The sequence below is a fragment of the Salarias fasciatus genome, unplaced genomic scaffold (genome assembly GCF_902148845.1).
Source record: "Salarias fasciatus unplaced genomic scaffold, fSalaFa1.1, whole genome shotgun sequence".
Taxonomy (NCBI): domain Eukaryota; kingdom Metazoa; phylum Chordata; class Actinopteri; order Blenniiformes; family Blenniidae; genus Salarias; species Salarias fasciatus.
This window is the reverse complement of record NW_021941402.1, coordinates 277546-286605: the sequence shown is the minus strand read 5'-3', so window position 1 is coordinate 286605 and position 9060 is coordinate 277546.

Sequence of the window (9060 nt, the reverse complement as noted above, 5' to 3'; positions counted from 1 at the left end):
TGAATTGATGTATAGTTATGGCACTTTATAGATTCCCATCTAAACTGTTCCATAGATTTATGTCTCTCCGGGTGATACATTGGCTTTTGAGGGTCGTACGAACCCGTTGAACTTTTAAATTTAGCATTTGCCTGGAAGAATAATTGCCCTCTCTGTTAGCAAACAGACAATTTATGTTACCAGGAAGTAAATTGTTTCTTGCCTTGTAAAGTATTAACAAAGATTTCAAATTTACTAAATCCTCAAGCTTTAGAAGGCTAGATCTGAGGAACAATGAGTTTGTATGGTCCTTGAAGCCCACATTGTGTATGATCCTGATAGATTTTTTTTGAAGTCTGAACAAAATCTCCAAGTGGCTTCTGTAGGTATTTCCCCAAACCTCTACAAAGTATGTGATGTAAGGAAGAACAAGTGAGCAATACAAGATTTGGAGAGCTTTTTGGTCAAGAAGGTGTCTGCATCTGCTCATAATTGCAATGTTTTTAGCCATCTTAGTTCGAATACTGTTGATTTGCGGCTTCCAGCTCATGTTGTGACTCAGAATCACTCCCAGAAACTTGTATTCTTTCACTCTTTCTATTTCAACATTATCTATTTTAACTTGGATTTTAGAGTCTTCTTTGAATTTACCAAATAACATGAATTTTGTTTTGAGTACATTTAACGATAATTTATTTTTATTGAACCACTCTTTAATTTTGCAAAGTTCTGCTGTAATCACAGTCACAAGGAGCTGCAGATTTTTGCCTGAGCCTACTATTGTAGTATCATCTGCAAATAATATAAATTTTAGTTTTGGTGATACATCACACAGGTCATTTATATATAGCAAGAACAGTAAAGGTCCTAACACTGACCCCTGAGGGACACCACAGGTTATGCTTCTCCAACTTGAACTATGCTCACCTATCTGCACATACTGCTGCCTGTTTGTTAAGTAAGATTTCAACCAATTATATGCAGTTCCTCTAACTCCATTTAGATGTAGTTTGTTCAAAAGTATGTTATGGTCTATTGTGTCAAAGGCTTTTTTTAAATCTATGAAAATACCCACAGAATACATCTTGCTGTCAATTTTATCCGTTACCTCTTCCATGAGATCAATCAGCGCAACAGCTGTTGACCTGTTGTTTCTAAAGCCATACTGGCTGTCACTGAGTATATTATGCTTATTTATGAAGCCTCTGAGGCGTGTAACAAATAACTTCTCCAAAATTTTCGATAATTGAGAAATAATTGATATCGGTCGGGAATTGGTGAACTGATGACTGTCTCCATTTTTATAGACTGGGATAACTTTAGCTATTTTCATAAGATGAGGAAATTCTGTGCTGTATGGAAAATGACGAACTTCACTCTGCACAATTTTTCATCTGAAGAGATGATTGTTTTTTTTCAATGTCTGACATGCACTGTAATACTGAAAATTGAATAAAAGTGTATTTTAAAAATCAAAAAATCTCTCTCTCTCTTTCTCTCTCTCTCTCTTTCTCTTCAAAGGGGTGTTTGAAATACCATACATTAATTTTCATTATATGTCAACAGAATATGACAAAACTGATAGCATTGTTTCATATATATACATTCACCCAAAAAAAGTTTGCCAAAAATATATATTCGGAGCAATACAACCAGTGCCCCCCTCACTGTAGTGGAGCGCCCTCTGCTGTCGGGCATGTGAAATACTGCTCCTGCTGGCTCCTGCAGAGGAGCCAGCCGGACCTGTGCAGAAGGAGGAAGTGTGTGTGTGTGTGTGTGTGTGTGTGTGTGTGGTGAGTTTTTGCTGGAGTTTTACCTAAATCCTGATCGCATGTAGGGTGTAAATGACCCATGGAGTAGTGGGTGCCACACTATCTGCACACAATGTTAGTTCATGCACTCTCTCGAGGTGAGAGATGTTTAATTAATGATGGAAAGTGCACGTACATGCACGGAGAAAGTGTGTGCAGTTGTGTGAAAGTCAAAGTTGACAGTGAGAGGGATATATTACCTTCACACACCCACAATTAGGAAGGATGAAAAGGATCGTGTCTCCATTGAACAGCATGTAAATGACCTGAAGAAGGAAGGACAGAAGCAGAAGCTAAATACTGATTTCCTGTGATCAACTTCACAATCTGGTCAAAGCTTGAGTCAAAATAAGATGTTGCAGCTTTTTTTTTTTTTTGTTATTCAAATTTTTATTTGATTTTTCACAAAACTAAACTAAACTACATGAAAGTGCCTGTCCCAAAAAAAAAACAAACAAAAAAAAAAACAAAAAAAAAGTGAAAAAGAAAAGCACAGGTCAAACAAACCACCGACTATAGATTGTAGCAGTCACTGACAGTCACAAAAAAAAAAAAAAAAAAAAAAATTAGAATACAAGGCAAGACTTAATGCATTTGACCCCTTAAATAACACCGAAACAAATCCCAGACCTCCAGATATTGCTCTCTCCGGTTTTGTAGTTTTGCCACCAATAGCTCATATGAAGTCTCATCAGTCATGCACTTTACCCATTCTTGGTACTCCGGTCCATCTTGACTCCTCCAGCCACGAAGAATAACTCGAGCAGCCAAGGTGAAACCCGTTAAAGCCAAAGCCACTGCACCCTTTGAAACATTGTGTAAACATGATCTATCTCCTAAAAGACAAAGCTGTGCAGATTCTGGCACAGATGTTCCCAGCAAGGGCGGACTGGCCATCGGGAGCACCGGGAGGTTTCCCGGTGGGCCGCTGCCTCAGTGGGCCGGTCGGACCACGAGAAGAAAAAAAAAAGTCTGACGCGACACCGTCAACAGCGCTATGGTCCGCTCCACAGGGAGGCTGGGCTGTCAGCTGGACAGCTCCTGATGCCATAGGCTGGTTTACCTGGGATTGCTGCTGATAGCCAATCACATTTCATCTCTGCGGCGGTTAAGGCCCACCCACTCCCTCACTCTGCAGCTGCTGTCACCTGTCAATCACACACAGCCAAGACGGACATCTGACGGCAACTTTGGATGGATGCAGGAATGCGCAAAATATGGAGCAAAACAAAACGAAAAGGTGGCGCTGAGAAGCTCAGGGACAAAAAGAGAAAATCCCTTCATGACGTAAGTTATGTTTGGTACTTGTTGATGCTTTGATGAAAATGTCAATTTGGTTAAAGTGAGATAATTCAGCACAGCGACATTTCCTGTAGATGTGAACCTGGCTGTGCTGTTGCTAATTATGATGGGATGGGGTCTTTCACCTTTGTAGCCACGTTGTCATCTGGTTGAAATTAACCTGTTCTTATCAATTAATTGACTCTAATACTTATTAATGACCATAAATTAATGAATTGTTTACTTGTCTGTACAAGTTCGCTATCAGAATAATTCCATGATACCATCCCAGAATTTTTTTTTTCTTTTTTCTGTAAAATACCTACCGATGATGATGCGTGATGATGATGATTGGTAAACTAGCATAATTAATAATATTAATCTCTTATGTAGATTAAATATAACCCACATGTGGACAGAGAAGTGAATCCCAGACTTGCTAAGGTAAGGCTGATGACAATAATGCTTGTTTGCCCAACCATAACCCACATGCACTAATATCAAATGCTGTTGATAGTAAACCACTAAAACTGCACTAACAATTCACATTGCCAATCATTTTTGTAGTCTGATGTCCCTGCTGCTGACACAGAAGGCCAAGGACAAGAAGTCAGGTTCCCCCCATCAGTTTATTATTTCACAAGGCCAAAGCCAGACTTAGACCTCTCCCTCCATTTTCACCACAAGCAGAAGGCAGACAGCTCTGTAGTGCAAAGGCCATTTTGTTTGATGGAACAAACCGGAAATGGCGGACATATAATGAACAAACCAAAACACTCTTCTGCTTTCTTTGCATGGCTTATGCTAACGTTGAGATAGCAGCTCCTTTATCACTGACGTGACCACCTTCACCCACATACACCTGAGAGTCGATGAGCATGAGAGAAGTGACAGTCACAGAAATTGTGCCGAGGCATATTTTCTCAGGTCCTCCTAAAAAGACCATGAAGGACCTTGTCATGGGACCTCAGATGTCACTTCACAGACAGAAAGTCCACAGGAAGCGACAAGTTTTGGAGCGCATCATGGATGTGATCAAGCTCATCGGCAAAAGGGGTTTGAGCCACAGAGGAAAGCAGGCAGAAGCAGCACACACATTAGATGATGAGACTATTGATCATGGCTGTTTTTTAGAGATCATTCACTTGGAAAATATGATGTCTGTCTCAAGGAACACCTCACTCTCAATATAGAAAAAAAAACCAAACAAATCCATCAGTCTGACTCTGGATCAAGAGGAGGTAGAGGTTCCCTTGTCACTTTCCTATCAAACAACCATCAACTACATCATCACCGCTATCCAATACTATATGAAGGTCACCACCGCCACCAAAATCCAGGAATATTTCTATTCACATTGCGTGTGACTTAGCTACTTACCAATCTTTAAATTAGTGAATGACTTATTGTTACAGACTCTTGAACTAACATTTACAATGTGACCTATTAGTTTTAACCCAGGTTTCAGGACGGGATGATGTGTTATTATAGCTAATGTCATGTTTTGTCTCTCACCCATATAGGCCAGCATGTGTTCCAGAGGGGACCCGGAGAGGACTGTAATCCACATTGTGGATGGTCGTGAACATTTTAACACAATTGACTGACAAAGGTTAAGGTATAACTAACTATAAGTTTTTATATTGTATTATTGTGTATAGTTGTTTGTATAGTAGCTGCACAGTTTTTATTTTATATAAAGGATAAGTTATCACATGATTGTATATAGCTGTTTGTATAGTTGCTTGCTGTGTAGTTTATTTATCTATAATATATATAGAAATAATATTTACATCTATATTGTTCATCTATTTTTAAATAAAACAAACTTTGTGAAATGAACTTATTGTTGTAATTAAGTTGCCCTCTAGTGGTTTACTCATGGTATAGACAGGTGCTGTCACTAACAGACTGGCAAATAGGTAGGCTAAATTCTATTGTACCAACATGCTATAAAATCATAATATACCTGCAATTATTTTACAGTAAGCTACTTAAAGCTTAAGGTTAATTATTATTATACGATTGTGGTCCAAATTGGTTCTTTTTTCAGCGAGGAACTCAGGAACATGAAACTTGTGTTGCTGGCTGGTTGGTTGCCACACTACGCATGAAATGGGCCAGTCTGTCCATGTCTCCCGGGCCACTTTTACCCCCCAGTCCGCCCCTGGTTCCCAGCCATTGTTCCATTGTTTTATTTTTTTCCAAAATGGTTTAATTACAGGACAAGCCCACATGGCATGAAGAAATGTACCTTCATGACTACTGCATTTCCAACAAAGATTATTCTGAAGAATGCCCATTTTATAAAGACGTGAAGGTGTATAATAAAATCGATGAAGTATTTTATAATGTGTGAGCTTTCCTCGTGCTTCTCTAGTAAACCATCCCATAGTGGAAATTATTTTAAACCAAGAATCCTGTTCTTTTTTTTTTTTAATAACTTTATTTAAACAGGTTTTCAGTTATATAAACAAGTAAGCAAACAGACATACAAAATGGCAAAGAAGAACATAATCCCATAACCCTCCCCATATACCCTCCCGTGGGACCAAAAGTACACTAAAGGAAGAGAGAGAGAAGAGAAAAAAAAAGAAAAAAAGAAGAGACCCATTGATATCTGGTGAAATTTCAGACGTGCAAGGCCATAATGATCTTGGAAGAGTGATAATGACGATCAATAAGGCATGGGCAGAGCATGGCATAATTTAAGAGAAGGGGTGACTAGCATCACTGTTAAAGCTGTCAGTGTCGAACTATAATCTCGGTGGACTATTCAAACAGGTCAGCTAAGCCTGTCGTTCGGATGACATAATCTAGGAAAAATGTGACTTCTTCACAAACTCAATAAATGGAGACCACACTCTCACAAATTTGTCATCTGACCCATTTAATGTATGCCTGATTTTTTCTAGTTGGAGTAAAGACAGCACCTCCTGAATCCATCTCCTAAAGGGTGGACATTTGTCGGACTTCCAATTAATTAAGATCAACCTGCGTGCTATAAGGCTACCAAACGCTATTGCTCTCTTTTGAGAGTTTGTAGTATGTGTTACCATAGGTACGACTCCAAAGATAGCCGTTAATGGGTTAGGATTGAGAGATGTATTGCATAGAGCTGATAGACAATGGAATACAGAGCACCAGAAATTTGTGAGGCGGGGGCAGGACCAAAACATATGACCTAGTGATACTAAGTTGGCACACCTGGGACAGATGGGCTGAATGGATGGATATATTTTTGCTAGTCTGTCGTTAGAGTAATGAATTCTATTAAGGACCTTAAATTGTAGTAACCCATGCCTAACACATATAGAAGAGGAGTGTATGTTAGTAATGCATTGAGCCCAAACATCATCTGTAACTGCGGTACCGAGATCCCGTTCCCAAGCTTCTCGTGTTTTAGTTTGCAATGGAGGGTCAATGCTTTGTATTATTTTATAGCTCCTAGAAATTAGACCCCTATTCCATGGATTTAGGTTTAGCAAATTATAAGAGACATTTTTGTCCGGGGGCTTTGGGTAAGAGTGAAAAGATTTAGAAGCGAAACTGCGGACTTGGAGGTATCTGAAGAAATTAGATTTTTGGATATTGTGATCTTTTACAAGGAATTCAAAGGAGAGGAAGGAATTTTCATCAAATAGATCATCAAAAAAGACCAAACCATGTCTGCGCCAGCCAGCAAAATTTGAGTCAGTATGTGAGGGAGCGAAGAGGTGGTTATGGGATATAGGAAAAAGGCCACTCATCTGATCAAGGTTAAAGTGCTTGCAAAATTGTATCCAGATTTTAATGGAACTTGAAACAACAGGATTGGAAAAAATCCTATTATTGGTGCACAATGAGAGTGGAGCCGTCACAAAAGAGATTGGTGATATTGATGCATGTGATGAAAGTTCCATTGATGCCCAAGCGGGCCCATTATTGTCAGAAAATGTTGATATCCAGTATGACAATTTGGAAATATTCGATGCCCAGTAATAGTAAAGAAAATTTGGGAGACCGAGCCCTCCTTCAGGTTTGGGTCTTTCAAGATAAGTTTTCTTAATTCGGGGTATTGAGTGGTTCCATATGAAAGCTGAAATACATTTATCTAATTTACCAAAGAAACATTTTGGGAGCCAGACAGGAATTGTCATAAAAAAATACAGGAATTTTGGTAATACTGTCATCTTGAGGGCATTGATACGGCCAGCTAGTGAGATTGGAAGGCGTGACCACCTTTCTAGTTCTTTTTTTGTATGTTCTAATAAACTGTCAAAGTTTACTGCTCTAAGTGTTTTAAATGAGCTGGTTACATTCACACCTAGGTATTTAAATGACTGACGTTCAGTTTTAAATGGGAACAAACTATAATTTAATGTTTTACTTATGTCATTAATAGGGAATAATAAACTTTTTGTTAAATTTAATTTATAGCCTGAAAAACTCCCAAATTTCTGTAATAAAACTAAAAGGTGGGGAATAGACTGAAACGGATCGGTGATAAAAAGAAGCAAATCATCCGCATAGAGCGCAACTTTGTGAATTACGTCTCCTCTCTGAATGCCCTTAATTCCCTCATCACCTCTCATCGCTATTGCAAGAGGTTCTATGGCTAAGTCAAACAAAAAAGGTGACAAGCAACAGCCCTGACGTGTCCCTTTAAGAATAGGAAAATATGAAGATATTAAACCATTTGTTTTAACAGCCGAGGTTGGGTTGCTATAAAGAATTTTGATCCAATTACAAAATGTTTCACCAAATCCAAACCTCTTCATGACTGCGTGTAGGTATACCCACTCTATTCTATCAAAGGCCTTTTCGGCATCAAGTGATAGGATTACCTCAGGCAGCTGTAATGTGTGAGTGGAGTACATGACGTTAAAGAGTCGTCTCATATTAAAAAATGGTTGTCGACCTGGAATGAAGCCAGTTTGGTCTTGATGAATTAGTGTTGGTATCACATCATTCAGTCGATTTGCCAGTGTTTTAGTCAGGATTTTGTAATCGCAGCAAAGGAGACTGATAGGTCTGTAAGATGAACAGTCAAGCGGATTTTTATCTTTTTTCAATATCAGAGATATAGTTGCTTGAGTGAGAGTTGGTGGTAGGCAGCCATTTTCTAAAGTCTCCTCGTACATTGCTTTCAGAATAGGTACTAATTTGGGTGCAAATATCTTGTAGTATTCGCTGGGAAACCCATCAGGTCCCGGGGCTCGTCCACTCTGCATGGAATTAATTGCAACTTGTATCTCATTAGCGGTGAGAGGTTGATCAAGTGAGAATTGAGCATCTGAATTAAGAGTAGGAATATTTAAGGAATCTAAGAACGATTGTATTGAACATATGCTTGCATCTGTGTTTGAAGCATATAGGTCTGAGTAATATTTTCTGAATTGACTGTTAATAAGTTTTGGGTCACATGTAGTTACATCTGGGCCAACGTTTATTTCTGTAATTTGGAAATTACCGTTTGTTTGACGGAGTTGATGAGAGAGTAGTCGACCTGCTTTCTCGCCATGCTCGTAACATTTTTGCTTAGTTTTGAGTAAGTTTCTTACTGCTTGATCAGTGCATAGGTTATTGAACTCCATCTGAAGCAAAGCACGTTCTTTTTGTAACTCTGATGTGGCAGATACTGAGTGTTTCTTGTCAATGTCCAAAATGGACTGCTCAATTTCTGAAAGACGTTTATTGCGTTGTTTATTTTGATGGGCGGTATATGAAATTATCTGGCCTCTAATGTAGGCTTTATGTGTTTCCCATAGAACACGTCTTGAGATGCCTGAACAGTCATTTGTTTCAAAAAAAAAATCAATTTGCTCTGCAACAAATTTCTTAAATTCAGTGCATAATAACAGAGAGGGGTCAAGTTGCCATGTTCGTTGGGGCTCAACATTTTCTGGGAAATGAATATCCAGTTGTACGGGACAGTGATCTGATACCACAATACTGTGATACTGTGAATTAGTGACATGTGGATAAAGATTACTGTTAATTAAAAAAT